The sequence below is a fragment of the Panthera pardus genome, unplaced genomic scaffold (genome assembly GCF_024362965.1).
Source record: "Panthera pardus isolate Hobbes unplaced genomic scaffold, ASM2436296v1 HiC_scaffold_1, whole genome shotgun sequence".
Lineage (NCBI taxonomy): Eukaryota > Metazoa > Chordata > Mammalia > Carnivora > Felidae > Panthera > Panthera pardus.
In genome coordinates, this window is record NW_026526654.1 from 34,311,949 (window position 1) to 34,334,678 (window position 22,730).

Consider the following 22,730-nt stretch of genomic DNA (forward strand, 5'->3'; position numbering starts at 1 on the left):
TTTAAGGATGAGAAGACATGACAATGTGGCTGTACATAAGCTTTAGTTTGGGGTATAGGAATTTATGGACAATTATTCTTCACCAATACAATGTTCATAATTAATTTATCTTCTATGATAAAGGTGGGAAGTGTAGATGAAAAATTCACAGAGAGATCAGAGGCTCCAGATGAGTTAGGAAACAATGATTTTGTAATGATGCCAATTAGCAGAGGGATTTCTGTGTGTGTGTGTGTGTGTGTGTGTGTGTGTGTGTGTGTGTTAAGCCGTGGTAATGGGATGAAAGGACACACATGTTATTGACCCAGATATGAATTTGCTGAGCCTATTTGGTGGAGGCATAATGATGCAAATGTGTTAGATGATCTCCATAGAGAATTATTCAATGGATAAATAACTGAGTCCAAACTAGAGAGGAAAGAGAAAGAATAGTTCCAATAGACAAGAACAAGTTGCAAGAATTGAGACAATGGTGGTCTTTAAGAATCTGAAGATAAGATTTAGCAGAAAGGAACTTTAGAAAAAACTGGAGGATATGGGGTAATAGTCAAAAAGGAGGATGTTATGAATTAGGTTGTTAGCTGGACTACTCCATGATAATAGGAGTGGCTGGTTAAAATGAAATAAAGGCAAAGTCTTGGGTACTATGTTTTCAAAGGCTATTAGTTGTTGGGTGGGTATATATCATTACTTTACAGAAATGTATTATGTGCATTACATAGATCAGGTTAAGATTTTGATACATAGACCTAAGAGTAAAAATAAATCTTCTGTTTCCAACACCTATTTGATTTCTAACTGCTGGAAGGTATCTAACTTTTCTCAGTTTTAAATACTATAATGGTAAAATGGAAATAGCAAAGTTAATTACCTTCTATAGCAAGTAATGAAAAAAAATCTGAGCTTTTAGAAATTAGCTGTGACATATCATAGAGAACATTATAAACAGAAAGATGAAGAGACAAATCTAGTCTTCCTTGCCTAATTGTAGCTCACTGAATAAACAGCCTTCTGAAGCCACTCTCCTTCCTTGGCTTAGTATGCAGGACAATTGATAATCACTAAGACACACAGAAGGAGTAGTTGCAGATGGTTCACATTGATTACACTGAGATGTCATGGTAATCTTTCTGAAGTTCTTAGGCACTAAAATCTGAAGAGAATTTCAGAGAGATTACAAATAGGCTATGACCCATCAACATAGTCCCTCAACCACAATTGGAGAATCTCTTGAAGCCTGGGGGAAACAAGATTCCTTTATTATTTTTAAGAAACAAGTTGTTTCAACACTAAAAGATAATAGGTAAATTGATAGTGTTTCTGTGTGTGTGTGTGTGTGTGTGTGTGTGTTTAATAAATACCTATATCCATTTCAAGATGAAGATAGCCTAATTTTTCACACTTCCAAAAAAGATGGGTATCATAAAAAGAGAATTTAGGTATCTCCTAATTCATGTGAATGGAAGTAAACATCTTACCCTAAAGGAGTAATAAAAACCTTATGTATATGGCCAGTGGTAGGAGTTTATTTCTATCATAAGTTAGTTTTGATAAAGCTGTGAAAGACTAAAGCTGTGATTGATGTCAGAAATTTTAGGTCATGAGGTGAGTGAAAAACAAGAATGAGGACAAACACTACCAAGTGTACCTTGTCTGAAGATATTTGGGAGTCAGTCATATATAGAAAACATGGTTGTGATTTTAAAGCCAAATATTTTATAAAGAATAAACATCTAAATAATCAAAGACTATGTGCAATTATACACTTCTAAAGGTTTTTTGATTTTTCTTAAAAAGTAGTCTCAACTCTGAAACAGATAACAAGATAAACTTTTTAATATTCCTCTTCATGAATAATTATTTTCCTAAATTAACTTGGAGTTTTCATTGAGTTGTTCAGTATTTTGTAGTATGGGTTGTGTTTCCTTGTGGACACAAATTATACCAAGTGGAAATTTGCCTAATAATCATTCTATTGTTTTGTAGGATTCAATTATAATCATTGATTTGGAAGATATCTTAGAGATCAGTCTAAACCAACTTCCTCATCTTTAAATTTTAAATAGAAAAATTGTTTGTAAACAAGCCAAAACACTTGATTCTTTCCTAGCTTCTAGTTTTAAATTCTTATTATGGCCAGAGCCTGTTTCCCTGAAATGTAGGTGAAAAACTAGTAAGAGAGGTGAGAGACTAAGAGGGAGAATGTTCACTCTCTGTTTTTCCAAATTGTTATTTACGGTTAAAGTACTCCATTGGTTTAGCTAAAAATACTTTGTTTGCATTTCTTGTGTTGCTAATAAGATTGTGAGATGACATTTTGATTCTTCACAGAACAGAGAAGAGACTTCATGTCACATTTAATAGGTGTTGAAAATGGAAGGTGCGGTAGGCACAATTTCTTTTCATGTTGGCAGATGGAAAAGAAGGTTGGAGGACTGGAATTGGGATTTGCATTCTTGGAGGAAGGGGCTTGCCTTGGCAGATGGCTGTAGTTTCTACTGCTTTTTGCTCTTGTAGTCTATAGCCCTTATTCTCACCCTAGTTTCACATTCTACTAGACCCAGGAGTTGATACTGGTGGTTTACAGTTGGAGAATCTGTGTTCTCATTATATAGCAAGTAGAAAGGTCAAGTAACCCCATTTTTACTCAAGTGGCAGAAATGTGCTTCTGAAATATTATAATTCTGATTTTATGTTCCCATAGTAATAATTGCTTAATCGACATATGCCAAGTGGGCCAATTATTCTAAGGTGTCATATTTTGGAGGGGGGTCGGCAGGTAAAACATAGTAATAATAAGATGCAAAAAGATGTAGAACTATGCATGTTGATCATTGACTATGGAATTACTAGTACACACTGCTCATAAGTTATGTTAAGGTATTTTGTAGGTTTTTATGAGTAGACCTAAATCCCTACAATTCTTAAACTTTTTGGATTCTTTGCCAAAATTTACCCTGTGTGCTAAACAGTATAAATTTACAAACTGTTTTGTGAAACAATGTTCATATGCAAGTTATGCTTTTTCATACATTTTAGTTATCTATTCAATAGAAACTATTCCGAGAGCTAGAGATAATACCATAGTCCTGTGCTCAAGAATCTTACGGTCTAGTAAATAAACTTGTTCTTATTTTCTCTATTGTTTATAACATAAAATTTATATCATCAAACAATTTATAGATTGATTCCTGCAACAATAGCTGTATATAATTATATTATTTGTAAATATGTTTAAAAATTTTTTTAAGGTTATTTATTTATTTTGAGAGACAGAGAGCACATGCACATGCACAAGTGGGGGAGGGGTGGAGAGAAGGAGAGACAGAATGCCAAGCAGGCTCTGCACCATCAACCCCTATGTGGGGCCTGAACTCACGATCTGTGAGATCATGACCTGATCATGGTGGTATTGTGGCTTGCTTTAAAGTGATATTAAATTGGAATGTTTTGGGGTTTCATTCATGCATCAACTATTACTGAAAGCCTAAGTTATGACTAGCATGGAACATGTTTGTGTGTAAGTTGTACATGGAATTATCTCTATGCAAACATAAAATCATCAGCATAGTCTCTATATCAAAGCTAACAGAACAGGAAAAGATGACTGATATTTTTGATAGTAGATGAAAGAGAGATCCAAGAGTTGTTCTGTTCCTGAGGAAACACAGAGAAGCTGGAGTCAGTTTCCAGCTCTTTTCAAGACTTATTCTGGGTCCAACATGTTACATTTTCTCTGATGTAAGGTAACACATTCCAAGCTCTCTTGATGTTTTCTAAGAAATATAATTTTTCAAATAACTTAAAGATTTATATTTTGAATGATCATTGTATTATTTTCAAAAAAAATGGTAGGTGTATGACTATCTTGAGATGATGCTTATAAGCCACAAATTTTATACCAAAAACAGCCAGATAGATGGATTTTCCTACATGCTTTCCCAAGTAAAATAAGCCCAAAGTTAAATACTCACTCCAAAGCAATCTGTATTGTAAGTGTGAAGGTGTAGGTCTATTCCTTAAGAGCTTTCTTCTTCATAGAGGGTATTAAGATTTTCTTCTTTAAACACCAATGTTTGGCTCTTCATATTTCTCCGTGCTCTGTCATGAACCAGTTTAATTGCCTTCATATAATCAACAGTGATTGACTTTACCCATGATGGTTACTGTTATTTTATAGAATTCCAAGTTATTTTTCAGTGTTCCAGGATTAATTTGTGTTTGTCCTTTACAAATTATCTCATTACATTTCTTACTGTCACTATAATAACAAAATAAATCAAATGAATTTTCAATGGTGCTATGACTGATTTCAAAGATAATGATATTTTTTAACAGTTTCCAGTGGCACATATCATGCGATGACAAAATGTTTTAGCTAGTAGATGCAACTATAATCCAACTATTTTTACTATTACAAGACACATTTCTATTTTCCCTAAATCTGTCGAGAGTAAAATTCAGACACCTCCGTTTAATTTATTTGCTAATAAGGATAAATTAGCACATGTTTTCATACGAGTCAAGTAATCATGAATTTAGATTGAACTTAAAAACTGAAATGACATATGTAGTAACAGTTGTCATAGTCACAAAGGCTGAGTGCCTAGGTAAGCTTTCCACAGAGAAGATATAACAGGTTCATATTTTGTACAATAACCTGACCTACTTTCACTTTTTCTAAAATATGTTAGGTAGAGGAGCAACAGAAGAATCCTGCCATTCAGAAAATGTCCCACTAGTGTAAGAAAACATTAGACTAATGCCCATCTGGGGAAAAAAATACTTTTTTTTAATGTATTTTATGTATTTTATGAAATTTTGCCCTTTATCACAGACAAAAATGTACAAACATTTTACAATGCCGAATGCAGGGGCACCTGGGTGGCTCCGTCGGTTAAGTGTCCAACTTCTGCTCAGGTCATGATCTCACATTTTGTGAGTTCAAACCCCACATTGGGCTCTATTCTGAGAGCTCAGATCCTGGAACTTACTTCAGATTCTGTGCCTCCCTCTCTCTCTGCTCCTCCCCCACTTGCTCTCTCTCTCTATCTCTTAAAAACAAAGAAACATTTAAAAAATTATAAAAATAAAATGCCAAATGCAATGTTAGTCCTTTTCTAAATAGATTAATATGGGAACAGTTCAAATGGTTCCACATCGAAGGGAATTGTGAGATTGCTAAAGGAAAACTGTCAACTGAAGTGGTTATTCTTTTTTTTTTTTTTTTTTAAAGCAAGAGAGCACATGTGTGAGCTGGGGCGAAGGGCAGAGGAAGAGAGAGAACCTTAAGCAGGTTCCACGCTCAGCATGGAACCTGACATAGGGCTCGATCTCATGACCCTGGGATCATGAACTGAGCCAAAAATCAAGAGTCGGATGCTCAACTGACTGAGTCATGCAGGCAACCCCAAAATAGTTTTTTCTTAATACTAATATGCCTAATAATATACTATCTCAAATATGTATATATACATCATAATAATGTGGTTCTGGTCTCATAGGCAACTTCCAATCTTCATAGCCTAGCCATTGTTTGCTACACTCAACCAAGAAACAAATATTATATCCAACAACCTCTTACAAATGATATCCATGATATGGCAATTGAAGCCACTTTCAAAAATGCAAGCTTCAGACATACATTTTTCAACATGAGGCACTATGTACAGAATGTTGTTAATGCTATTTTAAAGTAGTTTTTGTAAATTTGACTTGATTTTTAAGAAATAAGAATATATATTCCATCAATCTTACTTTTATACATAGTATAAAAGTATTGCTTTTTACTGGGTACTGACTACTACATAATTCTATATATTTGTCTTAAATTTTTTAAGTATTTAAGTGCCTCTTCACATGGCCTAGTTACCAAAATGTTTTGAAAGAAGGGAGATGTTATTTTTATTAGAGTGTATTAGTGTTTGTGAGGTTACATTTAAATTTTTTTAAGTGTAACTGGTGTGAGGCCGAATTAACTTTGGGTGATTTTGGAAAGGAGCTCATTATTGTATAAAATGAGTTTAGATTTTATGGTTTTGTGAACTTATTAGTACTTTATAATTTTATAGCTCTAAGTATTTAATTTTAATTACTCCATATTAAAAATAAAACATGTAGAGAAATAAGACAGTTTTACATGTTTCAAATACTAGGACAAATAAGGAATGAATTTTTATATTTTAGTAAGATATTAGCATTTATTTTAGTACGATCACTAAGGAAGAAAATACACACATATTAAGTAAAATAAAATGTACACCTAAAATTTTTATTGTAGAAAATTTAGTCTTATCATGGGCTAATAGAGATATTCAAATAAATACCCAGTTAGGTTAATCAGATCTTGAACATGCATTAGATACAACTCAAGCTTGAAGAGACCTAAGGTCACCATCAGGCTACCTCTACCTTCTTATTAACTTAAATTTTTCCATTATTTTCACTTAAATGTCACTGTTTTATTCTTTATATTACCCTTTCAAAGTATCACTAAGTTTCAGAAAATGTAAAAGGCAACTTTTCCTTAGAAAACAGATTGTTATCTTGCCATAACGAATAAGGAGTGGAGTGGCATTTTTTGAAGGGGTAGTTATGGATGGTCTAGGCTTTCCTAATATACATATTGATCTATAAAGACAGTTTGAGTCTGATAATATAATTTGGGGAAGATAGTGATTGCAGAGCACAGATATATCATTATTATAGCAATAGTGGAAGGAAATGAGTAACTGGGGGTCAGGAAGTAGCATTCCTAATCAGTGCTTTTTGTGTATAACTGAAGTTAAAGCAAACTAGACAAAAGGAAGAAAGGTTTTGGAAAGCATCATATGCTTTGATTAGGTGTCAAAATGTGATCACTTTATTGTTTTTATAAGTAGAGTGCACGGTAAAGTCAAAATTTGTGGAAAACTATTCTTAACTGATAAAATAAATGGAGAAAGGACAGGATGTAAAGAAGCTGTTATAGAGACTTAAGCCAAAAGTGACTTAATTTTGAACTATAGTTTTACTGGGGATATAGCAAAAAAAAAGTGAATATGTACAGGAAGAAAATTAAATTCATAAGTGTCCTTAAAATTGGCATGTTTGTTATTTTACAAATGTGATTCTATATATGTTTTTGACTGTCTATTTATTCTATCAATAGCCAAGATATAACTATTTTTTATTGTTTATACCAAGTAATTCTCAATTTATTGTGTACTGTATTTTATTTTTTATAATTTTTTAAATGTTATATATTTTTGAGAGAGAGAAAGTGTGAGTGTGCAAGCAGGGGAGGGGCAGAGAGAGAGGAAGACAGGATCCAAAGTGGGCTCCATGCTCTGACAGGAGAGCCCAATGAGGGGCTCTGTCTCATGAACCAGGAAATCATGACCTGAGCCAAAGTCAGATGCTTAACCAACTGACCACCCAGGACCCCTAATGTGTACCCTATTTTAGAATCACTAATTAATTAAATGAAAAGTTTTCTTTTGAGATTACCAACACATGCCAGCATTCCCAGTTTGTCCTAGACTGAGGAATTCCCAGGGATATAGGACTTTCAGTGATGAAACTGGAGAGGGCTGGGAAAAACTGGGATGAATGTCTTTCCACAGCACATGCACATTCTTTAAAAATTACTGGTAATAGAATTGACTTTGAAAGTGAATTGTTTCTGTATTTGCTTGGCACTGTGGAAGATACAAGTCTCCAAGAGGCACACCAACTTTTTGTTTACTCTTCATTTTATTACAATGTTAATGGCTGCTTTTTTTTTTTCAATCTCTGAGGCCATCTCTGTACCCAGACCATTTGAATCAATCAATCAATCAATCAATCAATCAACCAGTATCTCTGTCTCCCTCTCTTTCTCCCTTTTAAGTTAATAAAATTTATTCTAAAATAACTACTTTAATGCCAATCTCTTTTCTGAAGGGATCTAGTAATGTAGTGGCCATGTTTTCCAAATCAAAAGCCAAAACACACAGTTTAGCTCTTATTAGTACAATATAGTGAATATTTGACATCAGAAATGTCCCCAGTAAATCTAGATATATATAGCTGTGCAACTAAAAAAAAAAAAGAACCCAAACAAAAAACAAAACAAAGCAAAATGATACAAACCCAGTAAGTTTAGGGTTTGAAGTTATCAAACAGAAATCCAAGTAAAATGAATTAATTTCATAAAAGATATATATAGTATATTATATTAGGCCAATAAATGTTCAATGCATATTTCTTCCATGACCAGAATTAATCTGATGTGGCAAAATTGCTTAAAGTATTTCCTGAGTTTTCTTTATTCATTCAGTCAATAGAATTGCATCCTTCTTATTCCAAGCTTCCCATAAATTGACTAATTTATTTAGAGATTTGACATATATCTTCTTATGGACAGATTTATTTGGTGCTCAGTTTCAGTCACAGGATTAAATAAGAAATAGCAGTAAATACCCAGGTCCATAAGTTTACTGAAGCTACAGCTTTCTAGGTCATACACTTGTGATATAAAGGAGTGATTTGTTAGTAACAAGCTTTTACAATTATAGACTATATTTCCTTAGCCACTTCTTGGAACTGAATAATTCTAACTTAATTGCCCTCTTTAAATCAGATTTACTATAGTTATTTCCTTTGCAGCATTTCAAGAATAACCATATTATTCTCCAAGGAAATATCTAATGGAGTCTTTTAGCTTGGATCTTTCCTTTAGGCCCCACTTCAGGAGGTCATCTGAGAAAATAGTATTAGTCCCTGTCCAGATGTCTTCATGATAGCCCTTCTTCCACTAAGGGTGGGGATACAGCACAGGGATGGAAGAAAGGCTTACCAAATTATGAGATTTCATTCTTATTTAGTCATCTTTACATTGTCTCATTAAGTAGTTGGTGTATATTCAATTTGTAGACATGATATAAAGATTTTTGTGTTGTTACCTTATTTAATTTTCACCAGTGACAGAATAACTGGGTACTAATAAGTTAGATAGGTTAAACGAGGTTTACTAACACCTAAATGTAGTATTCTAGAAGCCAGTTTTTAAAAAGATAAATATTTTACCCCAAATGTCACTTTGTATTACTAGAATGATAACTGTGTATTAAAAGTAATGGGATTAATTAAGCTCTAAAAGTTTTCTTCTAGCCTTTAAAAGTTTTATTATGAAAACTTACTACTTCTTTTAAGCCATATAGTGTTGTGATTTTAATTGATCAGATACAACCCAAATAACCAAACTACTTTAAATTCTCATCAGATTAGAAAATATTATCTACAGTATTTTTGCAGCTTCTCTTTGTAATCCAATGATCTATTTACCAAAATATGAGAGACTATAGCCCTTAGAGCTATACATCACTGTAACACATCCTACATCCTCATTATTTAATTTTGAATTATTACCATATATACTTAAATATGACTTTCTAGTATATTCATTGACCATATAAATACCTAGACTAGGACTTATTTTTTTGCTCAATGGATATTTCATGATCAATATTTTTCAAATCTTTTTAAAGTTAAATATGTAATAGTTCTACTAGTTTTCTACATTTTTAGTATGGAAATTTGTTTGCTCAAGAGAAAATTATCATTGTTTAGAATAATTGCCTACTATTATTTTTTTATGTGTATCTTGACCTGGTTCTTGTTATTTAAGAACTTAAATATAACATGTATGGAATATCTGAGCTAATTGCCTTTGCAACTTCCCCATATTCTTTTAAAAATGGTACAGTGCTTTCTCCTTTGATCCATATGTCTCTAGCATTATACTACTTCATTTTTCTGTTCCCCTTGAAAACAGAACATCTTGCAGATATACTACTTGCTATCTCCAAATTCACTTCCTTTATTTTATCCTTAAACCCTCCATTAGGCTTGTCTGACCCATTCCTCTGAAACTGCTCTTTTAATGTTACAGAGGACTATCACACTGTAAATTTTACTTGCCATTCCTCAGTCTTATCTTACATGAATTATCAATAGCATTTGAAACAGATAATTTTTTCTCTTCTTCAAACACTGTTTTTCGCTTGCCTTCCAAAACTCTACTATCTTCTAGTTTACTTCCCCCTACCCCCTACCCCGCCCTGCCACATTGGCTACTCTCTCTGTCCCTTTGTTCATTCTACCTCATCTCCCTAACCTCTTCGCTTTTGAGCACCCCCAGAGCTTACTTCTTGCCTTTCTTCTTTTTTCTATATATAACTACTGTTTTGGTGTTCTCATCTGGTCTCATAAAATTAATTACCTATACAGTGATAACTGCTAAATTTATATCTCCAGACTGGACCTCTTCCCTGAACACTAGGCTCATACATTTATCTGCAGACATGTCTAGCAGGTATCCCAATGTGTCATGTGCAAAACTGACCTCATGGCACTTCCCCTCAAACCTACCTCTTTTGTAGTCTTCAGCATCGTGGAAATGGACAATTTGAGAAGCACAAGCCAAAGTCTGATATTGTTCCTAATTCCTTTCTTTCTCCCCCATCCCATGTCTAATATTGTTGGCAAATTTTGTTGGTTCTACTTGAAAAACAAATTTAGATTCTGACCTCTTCTCCCAACTCCACTGCTTCCACTCTGGAAAACCACTATCTTATGTAACCTTTTGCATGATTGAAATATCCTCCTCATCGGTGTTCCTGCTTCTGCCTTCCTTCTCCAGTCTGCCAGTCCTTTCACCAAGCCCCCATGTACTCGTGCAGCCAAGGGATTCTTTGGATGGCCATTTAGAACACACCACAGCTCTGATTAAAACCTTTAATCACTTCCATCTTAAGCAGAGGAAAGGCAAAGTCCTTACCAAGACCCACAGTGCATTACATTACATTATTCTGACCTTTGCTGACCTCATTTCCCACTCTAAAACCTGTGTCTTACTCTTACAATATACTGGCCTTCCTGCTGCTCCTCAGAAGTATTAGGTATTGTTGGGGAGGAAGAATTCCCTCTGCCCTGTGGTCCTTCCAGCTGGACTTAGAATCAAAATGATATGAAAGAGACTAACAGGAGAAAAATAAAATTTAATAGCATATGTATGGGGAATCCACACAGAAATGACATTGCAAAGGCAGTGAGGCAACATCAAGCTTATATGACCTAAGGAGAAGGGTAGGATCTGAAAATATAAAAGGGAGGAAGGCCATTAGCAGGAAGGTAAAAGGGGATGTTTTCAAAACAAATGTTGCCCTATTATGCACATAAGTCTCTTAGGTAAAGGGGAAGTCTCTGTTAATAGTTCTCTTCTGGTACAGGGTCTCCTTCCCAATGTTGAGGACCAGGAAGAGAGCTTGTCTTAACATCTACTGGGTTTTGATTCTTTTTAACTCAAAATAATGTCAATGCCAAAGTGGCCCATCTTAGGGCCCACCTTTAGCCCCTACACTATTTACCTAATTCTGCTCTACAGCCTGTACACTTCCTTTTCCCCTTGCCTAGAATTACCCATCATATTAAATATCTATGTGGCTGGCTCCTTCACTTCCTCAAGAGTTTTGCTCAAATGGACATCTTTTTAAGGCAGTCTGTCATGACTTCATTTAAAGTTCTAGATTTCAGCTGCCACAAACCTTCTCCTATAGCATGTTTAAATTTTCTTTCTTTTTTATTATGATATAATTAACCTATAACATTGTATTGTTTTAGTTTTAGGTATGCAGCATAATAATTTGATACATGTATATATTGCAAAATTATTACCACAGTAAATTTAGTTAACATCATCACCAAATATAGTTATTTTTTTCTCATGATGAGAACTTTTAAGATCTACTCATTTAGCAACTTTCAAATATACAGTGCAGTATTGTTAACTATAGTCACTACTCTGTACATTATATCCCCAAAAGTTACTTATCTTATAACTTACATGAATTATCAATAGCATTTGTATTAAAATGCTTTTTATACATTATCTTATAACTATTATCTTATAACTGGAAGTTTGTACTTTTGACCACCTCCTCCCCATTCTTCCTCCCCCTCCCCCCCCCCCACCCCGCTCCCTCGCCTCTGGCAATTGCCAATTGGTTCTCTGTACCTATGAATTTGTTTTTCTGTGTGTTTGTTTTGATTCCACTTATAAGTGAGATTATACAATATTTGTTTTTCTCATTTAGCATGGTGCCCTCAAGGTTGATCCATGTTGTCATAAATATTAGGATTTCCTTCTCTTTTATGGGTGAATAATATTCCATTGTGTCAGTGTGTGTGTGTGTGTATGTGTGTGTGTGTGTGTATCACATTTTCTTTACATTTAATTTTTTTGTCTATTTCCCCCAGTTATAGCTTAAGTTTTATGAATTTACTACTTTGCTAGTTAGTGTTTCTCCAAGGTCTAGAATTGTGCCAGGTGAGCAGCTGGCACTTAATTATTGAATGTATTCATTTTTTACAGACATAATTTTCTCAAATCTTCAAAGATTTAAAATGTCTTTAAGATTTAAGTTGTCAGTGAAAAAAATATGCATGTGTTCAATTCACTCAAAAAAAGTATTTTTTTTAACATTCGTTTTATGTGCCAAGCCTTCTGTCAAGCATGTTGGTTAAAGAGAATAAAATGGAGGATCTTTGCTGTAGGAGTTCCTTTGGAATGGAATTCAACGACATTAATAAACCATCAAGGTCACTGTAATGGATGCTGTAGAGCAGAGAGAAGCCATGCCTAAGATTACATGAAAATAGGAGTCAACTTGAAATCAAGTAAACCCATTTAAATTCCTTAACATCACTCCATCATAGGCCCTCACCTATAAAATAAGGATAAAACCTTCCTTGTGGTATTTTCTGGGGGGAACAACTCAGGAAGTAAATATAGATCAGCCTGCTCTGGTTTGGTATGTAGTAGACACATATTTGAAATGATGTATTCCCTCTGCATGTTTTTAATTTCTACCTAATAACCTCTCAGCTTTAATGTATCAAATGCCAAAGATAATAGTCACTTGGAAGTATAAAAAAAGCAAGGTGGGGGTAATATTGTAGATAACTAAAATCTGATAGGCAACGAGAGTCATTGAAAATTTTTTTAATTTCTTAAAGTTTATTTTTATTTATTTTGAGAGAGAGAGAGAAACAGAGCAAGAGGGGGAGGGGCAGAGAGAGAGGCAGACAGAATCCCAAGCAGGCTCCATGCTGTCAGTGCAGAGCTGGATGCAGGGTGAGAAATCACAAACTATTAGATCACTATTTGAGCTAAAGTCAGGAGTTGGACACTTAACTGACTGAACCACCCAGATGCTCCTGCAGTCTTTTGAATTAATTAAAATTATATATTTTTTTCTAGTAGTATATATAGTAGATCAGAAATGAGGAAATGCTGGGGTGCTTGGGTGATTCAGTCAGTTAAGAGCTCAGCTTCGGCTCAGGTCATGATCTCATGGTTCTTGAGTTGGAGCCCCACTTAGGTCTCTGTACTGAAAGTTCGAGTCCTGGAGCCTGCTTCTGATTCTGAGTATCCCTCTCTCTCTTCTCCTCCCCCTCTCGCACTCTGCACATTCTCTCTCTCTAAAATAAATAAACATTAAAAAAATAAAAAAAAAGAAATGTGGATATGGAAGAAGAGATACCAGTTAGGTTATGTTAATATTTCACAAGACTATTAATGCTGATTTTAAGATACTAAAAAAATGAACATGGGGGAGAGATATTATAGGTGTAAAATCTGCTGGATTTGGAAAATTTATACATATATTGATGGGGAAGAAGAAGGAGAAATCAGAAATGACCCTGGGGACTTGAATCTAAGGAGGGGTATCAATGAAAACAGAGAAGATTAGAAATATTTGCTGGCTATGGGGTGAATAGTGAAGAGCCATGATGAAAATAATTTGAATATAATTCTAAATATAATGAATTTGACATACACAGTACACTGTTCTTTCTTTTTTTTTTTTTTTAAGTGTTTATTTATTTATTTTGAGGGAGAGCACACATATGTGTGAGAGCCAGGGTGGGGCAGAGAGAGAGAGAGAGAGAGAATCCCATGCAGGCTCCACACTGGCAGCACAGAGTCCAACTTGGGCCTTGATCTCACAAATGGTGACAGTATGACCTGAGCCAAAATCAAGATCTGGATGCTTAATCAACTGAGCCACCCAGGAGCCCAACAGACTGTTCTTTCATGCAAGCAAAGAAGGAAGTTAGCAACCACACGTAAATCTTTGAGGTATACTCAAAGATAAGGAAGAACAAATTTAAAAGAATGAGTAAGAACTGTCAAGAATAAACACATTTATAGAATTATGAAGAAGGACATAGACAGCAACAAGGGTAATTAATAATTCTATAGGAACAAATTTAAAAATCAAAGGATTTTCCAAACAGGATTTCTTTAGAGGCAGGAAGGAAGTAAAGAAGGGAGAAAGTAAGGCAAAAGAAAGGTAAACTATAAATACTATATGTAGGAAGGGACCCAAATATAAAAGAAAAAAATTATCTTTGAATCTTTGAATATCTCCATAACCGAACATTGTCTGCAGAGAACATGTGGCCAGGAGAAGCTTGGGAGCTTGACGAAACTGGGTACGAAGGGCACCTGGGTGGCTCAGTTGGTTGAGCATTTAACTTCAGCTCAGGTCATGATATCTCAGTTTGTGAATTTGAGCCCCATGTGGCGCTCACTGCTGTTAGTTCAGCGGTTTGTATCCTCTGTACCCACCCCCGCCCTTCCCCATTCATGCTTTCTTTCTCGAAAATGAATAAACATTTAGAAAAAACAAAAAAGAAAGTGGATATGATTACCAATTGCTACTAGATGAGTGATTCACAAGGATATTGCAAGTTCCAGAAAGGCCCCATGAAGCACCAAGTAAGTCTTTAACACACATTCATAGTGGTGTCGGTCAGCTGAGCTTGACCGTTTGAAAGCACAAAAATGTATGGTTGATAGGTGTTCAGGAATAGAGGATTGGCAGGGAATGAATTAAATATCTGTCAGGGTGGTAAGGTTATTGAGTAGGAGCAAGCCTATGTTTTTGAGGCAGTAGAGAAGAATTTGCGGATTAAATGAGACTATCATGGAATGCATTAAAACCACAACTCTTCTTCAACAAACAGTAGCGATGTAATCTTCCGTTCGGTTCTCAGACTTCTGTAATAGGCAAGCGTTTCCCCTCAGATGAAGAGGTGTGCACTCTTTATTCAAAGGAAAGCAGAGACACTAATATTTTTAAAAATTCTTATAATTGATTCATAGACATTTGGGGGTAGATCAATGTTTCAAATGATGGCATACCATCAAACAACGTGCACTGTAAAAGCACGCACAAAAGAAAGTCAGAGTATTAAAAATAAGCAAAGAGACAGGACTGCACATTGGGAATGACCAATTTTAATTTCACTAATTCTTTTTTATTTAATTTTTTTCATGTATGTTTTTGAGAGAGAGAGAGAGAACACAAGCAGGGGAGAGGCAAAGAGAGAGGGAAACACAGAATCTGAAGCAGGTTCCAGGCTCTGGGCTATCAGCACAGAGCCTAATGCAGGGCTCGAACTCATGAACCAGGAGATCATGATCTGAGCCGAAAAAAGATGCTTACCTTACTGAGCCACCCAGGCACCCCTGTCATACACTAATTCTTAATTAAGTATGGCTTTTAGACCCCCACTGACAAATTTTAAAGCAATTTCAATTGGTTACATTATTATTTATTTCTCACTTAAAATAGAATCTTCTATTGTACATTTTTATTTTACTCTCCTCAGTTAATGCTCACATCATTATTTTGACATTGGTTGTATTTTCTACATTTAAAATTCCATTATGTATGAATTTTGAAAAGGTTTAAAATTAAAAAGGAATAAAATTGTTTAAAATATTTACCTAGAGTTCCTTTCTATACTTTCTAAAAAATTTTGTATAGCAATTTGCATTTTAAAAACTGGGTTGTAAAAAATAATAAAAATTAACAAATATTAAAATTTTAAAAATAAAATAAAATAAAAATTGGATTGTAATCATACTACATATAGAAGCCCAAATATATTTTTCCTTTGCCTATTTTCCACTATATTTTGTTTAGGATATAATAATTATATTATTTGTTAATAATTATGCAATTTTTTAAATTATAATTTATTATTACTGTATAATGAACAGCCTAGTGGATATATTGACTTCTTTTTCCCCTGCCATTGCTAGCTTAAGGCTGCCTTAATTCTCATAGAAGATAAAAATAAACCAAGAGAGAAATTCTAGCAGCAGTATACTCCAGTTGCTTCAGACCCCAAACCAATTTACTTAGGACCCCAGGGTAACAAACATCTATTTTGTCATCATCCTAAATTCCTTCCAGACAACAATGCAAATATGCGGAATGGAAAAAGCATAAATATGCAAATGCATGATTTATTTAATCACTGCCACTTACATTAATTTACGCAAATCACTTTTATTGCATTTCTAGTTGCTTATGACTATCTGTACTTAAGTATTTCTTCTTGGTGAATATCTTTCTGTAATTCAGTGTTTCAGCTGTTTTCACGAAGTCTTTTGACCTAGCTTTAAGAAGTAGGATGCATTGGCCATAAGGCGTATAAATTTAAAAAGTGATATAGCCTGTTCAGAATGAGAAAAACTTGAATTCAAGGCTTCTTTGGGGAAACAAATAAACTTTCCATGAACACCTCTTTCGTTTTTTGGGCAAAGTTAGACTAACAAAATGTATCTCAGAAAATGTTGGTATTTTATTTAAAGTTGTCTTTTTTTTTGTTTGTTTGCTCTTTTGAGAGACAGAGTGTGAGTGTGGGAGGGGCAGAGAGAGAGAGGGAGACACAGAATCCAAGGCAGGCTTCAGGCTCTGAGCTGTCAGCAACAGAGCCTGACGTGGAGCTCAACCTCATGAACCACGATATCATGAGCTGAGCCAAAGTCTGAAGCTCAACCGACTGAGCCATTCATGCACCCCTAAAGTTGTCTTTAATAGAATTTGTCAAGCAGAATTTCTAAAAATATTAAGAACATAAAGAATTCATCATCCATAGGAGAAAAATCATAACTTTCTTGATTGCACGTCACCATCTGAATGTGCACTTCCCAAGCAGCATCTATATGGCTTTGAATTCTTTAGCAGCTTTTCCTGATGTCCGTCAATGAACAAGCATTTCCTAAAGACATTTTTGGGATGTGGTGCTTTTCGAGGAACCCATACCTTTTCTCCTGATAAGTCTGAAAAAGAATTTAGTGAGATAGGCAAACTCACTTCACACTTATCTCACACTGTATAAGGTAGAGAAGAAAAGAAGAGAACCATCTGCAGACCAGCCTAGATCAGTTTAAAACTCAGGACAGTTACAACAGACAACTTTGGAACAGAGCTGCTTTGTGACTTTGGTGAGCCATAGCACTAAGCACTTTTACCTATGTAGTTCCCTTCTTCATTAAATAAATGTTAGAAGCTATGTTATTATGTTGTGTTGATAAAAAGACAAGTATATTAATGATATATATTAAATATTTTCTACTTAAAAGTTCAAATTTTCTTAGAAATTAAAACAGCTTGTGAGCTGTTAAAAATAGTGTGGGCCCTCCCTCAGTACTGTGACTAATGGGTTAACTTCCTCTGCTTTAGAACAAGTTACAAAAAGATTAGCTTCTTGCCTCCCTCTTTGAAATCATTTGATTCTTCTAGATGTTAAGGATGTGGGGTTTGGGGGGACCTGGGTGTCTCATTCAATTAAGCGTCAGGCTCTTGATTTCAGCTCAGGTCATGATCTCATAAAATCAAGCCCCACATCAGGCTCTGTGCTGACAGCACTGGAGCCTGCTTGGGATTATCTCTCTCTCTGTCCCTCCCCTGCTCATGTGCTTGCTCATGAGCTCTGTCTCTCTCTCTTTTTCTCAAAATAAATAAATAAATTAAAAAAAAAAAAGATGGGGGGGTCTACTGAAGCTGTTAATGCTGGCTGCATTTACCATAACTACCTACTTGGGTGACTCTGTTTCTTGTTTATTTTGTTTTGTTTTTCAATCTTATTTTCTCAGAATGATGTAGACATTAAATAGGATGTGGAAGTTACCTGGAGTGTATAATTTAAAGATGGATATGTAAACTTAAACTTGCTAATGATTATTCTTTTGTGTCTTCTTTGCAAACAACAATTGTTAACCGTGTTGTCAAAGGATTTTACAGGTATGAGAACCATTGTTCAAGCCCCTAAAATGTGCTCCATGGACCACTTGATTTTCAGTTACACCTGGGATGTTATTTACACTATAGATTCCCACCATCAAATCAGAGTTTCTCAGAGGGGAGCCCAGAGAATTTATTCTAACAGTATTTCTGAGTGATTCTTATGGCTCTAAAATGTGAGACCCAGAAGTTTAATTGTAAAATATCTTGAAAGTCTGAGGTTTGACAATTTTAAGATCAATACCTATTAAAAAAAGAAAGGGCGGCGGGGGGGTGAGTGTGTACTGAAGTAATATATTAGGAGTAAAGTGGTCCAGACTGTGTTTACCAACTGAATATGAAAGAGAAGTAACTTTCTTTGTCCCCTCCTTATTTTTACTGTTGAAGTCAGGAGACATGCCCCTCAGCCACATATGTAGCCTAATCGACTGCTATCAGAGAAGTTTCCTTTGTGTGTTTGTGCACAGGGATGCTACCTCTTAGACACTTGTGGAGTGGATGGCTTGCGCGCCACCTTGATCTAGGGCCTCTGGGATTCATTCAGCACTTCGATGATGCACTAAATGACACTTGATGCTTTGTAAGAGTCCAGGAATCTTCCTTGTTGTTCAGTTCATTCCCAGGGAGTTACTGTAGAATAGGAGAGACTAGAGTTTATCGCTGTGGTATTTACTTACTTGTGCAAACAGACATTTAAAAAAATACTATCTCCTGCATGAGTGCACATATTGAGAAGGCCTTACTAATAGATTTTTATTCTTTACAAAAAGATTGTTTTTGTTTCTAAACATAGATTTTGTTTTTACTTATTAGCATAATGTATGCCCATAGAAAATTTGGAAACATATAAACAGATAAAGATGGTATTAGACAACTCTAAGATCTTAATGCTTGTATCTCTCCACTGGTAACACTTTAGTCCTGTGCTTTCGGAAGGTCTGTGATGCTTGTGTGTGATGCATGTGTGTGGAGCCTACTTAAGATTAAATCCCTCTCCCTCTTCCCCCTCCCCCACTCACACACTCTTTCTCTCTCTAAAATTAAAAGAGAGAGAGAGAGAAAGTGGTATTTCAAATGCCTACTATATTGTTCATATGATATTATGGCTTTAGAAAACCCTATAGTAAAGAAAATCATTAGATTGCCAAATATTATGGAGCTAGTGGTAAGTATAAATACTGGATGTGGAAGAACTTTACAGAAATAGGAAAGACTTTAAAGTATAAGAGAAAATTTGGGGGCACCTGGGTGGCTCAGTTGGTTAAGCATCTGGCTCTTGATTTCAGCTCAGGTCGTGATCTCATCATTCATGAGATGGAGACTATGTCAGGCTCTGCACTGACAACGTGGAGCCTTCTTGGGATTCTCTCAGTCTCTTTCTCTCTCTCTCTCTCTCTCTCTCTCTCTCTCTTTCTGCCCTTCCCCTGCTCTCTCTTTATCTTTCTCAAAATAAATAAACATTTTTTAAAGTATAAGAGAAAATTTAAAAAAAAGAAAGGAACTTTATAAAACTTAAGCCAGTAGAAAGATTTGAATTATCACATATTGCTAAGGTACATACACAGTTTGTTGGTGCACAGTAATACAAATTTTGGATAACTATGATTTACATATTGTGTAATCATGAAAGAATTCAAGGATAAAACTGAGAAAAGAATTTAAGTCTCTACCCCTAGCTTACTCATAAAAGGCATACCTCCCCGCTCCCCCCCCCCCCCGCCCCGCCCCGCCACAAAGCTTTTAGTTAGGTGCTTATGCATTCCAAAATACATGAAAAGAAAGAGAAAATTTTAGGAAGGGAAAAAGTTCCTTTAAAAAAAGGTCAGTATTAAGAAGTTAGCTATGACTAAGTCTTTCTGCGTCTCAGTTTTCTGAGAGGCTGAATAAAGAGAATAGACATACTTTAACATTGCCCAGGGGGGTAATTTTGAAGCTCTGTTTGTATTGAGTGCCAGTTTTTATTCTATCTGGAGAATGACTCATTAATTGCACCACCATAATCCTAGGGATTTCAGTCTCTGAACCCAATTAGTTTAGTAAACTGGACAATTTCAACACAGGCACCTAGGATCCTTGCTTGTTGGGATTATAGGAGAAGAAAAATGTTTTAGCTATCCTTATAGGTTATTTTGGCTGGTATGTTAATTAAATTGATATAAGACAGATTAATGGGAGAGAAACATCATTTAATTACATATATACAGGAGCCCCATAAGAAATATGGGACCGAGGGGGCGCCTGGGTGTCTCGGTCGGTTAAGCGTCCGACTTCGGCTCAGGTCATGATCTCGCGGTCAGTGAGTTCAAGCCCCGCGTCGGGCTCTGTGCTGACAGCTCAGAGCCTGGAGCCTGTTTCAGATTGTGTCTCCCTCTCTCTGTGACCCTCCCCCGTTCATGCTCTGTCTCTCTCTGTCTCAAAAATAAATAAACGTTAAAAAAAAAAAATTTAAAAAAAAAAAAAAAAAAAGAAATATGGGACCCAAGGAAAAGTCAGTCAGGCTTGTATACCATCCTGAGCTAAGAAATGAGATAGGGGCCTCAGGCTTCAAAGGGAAGGAGGATAATTCACAGGACACTAAAAAGCAGGTGTCTTGTAATTAGGTGTTTGCCCTGACATAGAGATAGGAATTTCAGATAAAAAGTTATCTCTGGTTAATAGCTCTCTTTCTGGGCCAGGCCCCGTATCTAAATTCTTTTAGGCAGTTAAGGGAGAAGTGTAAGGGTTTTTTTTGTTTTTTGTTGTTTTTTTGTTTGGTTGTTGTTTTTTTTTGTTTTGTTTTGTTTTTTTTGTTTTGTTTTTTTTGTGGGGGAGGGTCTGGTCTTGATTGCTTTTAGTTCAAAACAATCTATTTGCCAAAGTGGCATATTTTGGGGTCACATATTTTGCTCCCCCTCAGTCCCACCTTTGAAACTTTCTTAAGAAATTTCACAGTCCAGAAGTTGAGTTGGTGGTAGATTGCTTTATCTCACTGAAATAATCTCTCCGCCCTTAGCCCTAAGAATATATCAGTCCTCTAGTTGGATAGTTGTGTCTCATTTTAGGAGGCATTGATGCAGGTGAGCTCCCAAAGTTGGGCCTATGGTGCAAGCAATCAGGTATTTAATAAGAAGTATTTCTATGGAAACAAAAGAAAAATAATGGGTAATAAATGGAGCAGGCTGTAATCTACATTTCTGAGTTATGAAGGCGGCCGGTCAAGGTCCAGCTCGGAGGCTTTTTAGAGTGAGGACAGGCAGTGGCCATCTGATAGATTTCCCTGATTTGTAGTTTGAGTTTCTCTGATAATCTTTTTGAGGAGCTCATATAGCAACAGGCATAAGGATTTCCCATATATGGAGCATTGTGGTGATTCCTCTGAAATTTTTTATCAAGTTGTCCAACTTTAGCTTGCATGGTTTTGGAAAAAGAGCTGCATTAGTTCTCAATGACTCCAAGTCAGAAGGGTGGGAAAAAATTGGAAATGTTAGTTTGGAAAGTTGTGGCCAAATATCAGAGGAAGCTAGAAGAATTCAGGATCCAGTCCAATTTAGAGATAGGACCTGAAAGAAAATTAACAATACTAGAATCTGATATCTACAAAGGTGTATCACTGAAGCATAATTTTTCTAATCATCGCCTGCATGTTTATCAAAGATAACCACAGTAAGACTGAGATGTTTGCAAATTAAGTCTAGTTTTAATACATTTGGTTTGTTTACATAAGTGGAGAAGCAATATCAATTGACTATGTATCTTTTAATCTGCTTTGCTGGAACTTTCCATAAAGAATCTCAGATTGGACTTTTAGAAGCTTCCCCATCAGACTCTGCCTGCAATATCCATAGATTTGGGTGAATTCCTCTTTTCTTGAGGTCCCCCAAATATCCCGAGTTTTCTGTCCCTGCTAGGAAGTGACCTTTCTTACCCACCTGGTAAGTAAGTCTGTTGGGAACCCTGTAAGCGAGGGACCAGCACAATATTTCTAAGGGGTTTTATTAGCTCCTAAAGTCAACCTTGGTTCCTTAAAACTGTCTGGTTATATCTGAGTATGTGTATGTTTCTCAAACATTTCAGTCAAGGACTTAGTAATGTAACCAATGTTTCTAATCGTGTCCTTTTATAAAGAGAACTGAGTCTCACTGAACTTTTGCAAACTATATTGAACTACATTGCCATACAAAGAATACTCAAGAGTTTTCAAATTCCAGAGGGATCAGGTAGAGAGAAAAATAAGTGTTTCATCTTTGTTTACAAAGATATATTTTACCAATTTGTTGTAGGCCATAGTAAGAGAAGAAAGAAAAAAAAATCTCGTTAAATCTGGAAAAACAAAACATTAAAGAACAGGCAAGATCGTTAAAAAAAAATTGTAATGGTCCTCCTCAGTTCATGTAGTCCCATGTAATTAATACTTGTTCTGCTTGAATCCAGTTTTCTCGTTAGTTCTGGAAATTCTTACCCAGTTCAGTTTTATTATCTTAAAGTTACCAGAAACCTGTTTTCTAGAGTACTTTCCATGAGTCTCCTCAAAGATAAATCACTTCTTGAAGATGCAAATGCTTTTGCAAAAACATCAGGATAAAACAATAAACATCTGTAAATGACAAGACTTAAAATGGCCAT

The 22,730-nt window shown here is 35.3% G+C and overlaps 1 protein-coding gene across 1 annotated transcript in view; it reads left to right on the forward strand.

Annotated features, from left to right (window-relative positions):
* Positions 1-22,730, forward strand: part of SLITRK1 (SLIT and NTRK like family member 1) — a 193,945-nt gene that overhangs the window by 23,413 nt on the left and 147,802 nt on the right. The gene's annotated exons all lie outside the window — the stretch shown is intronic.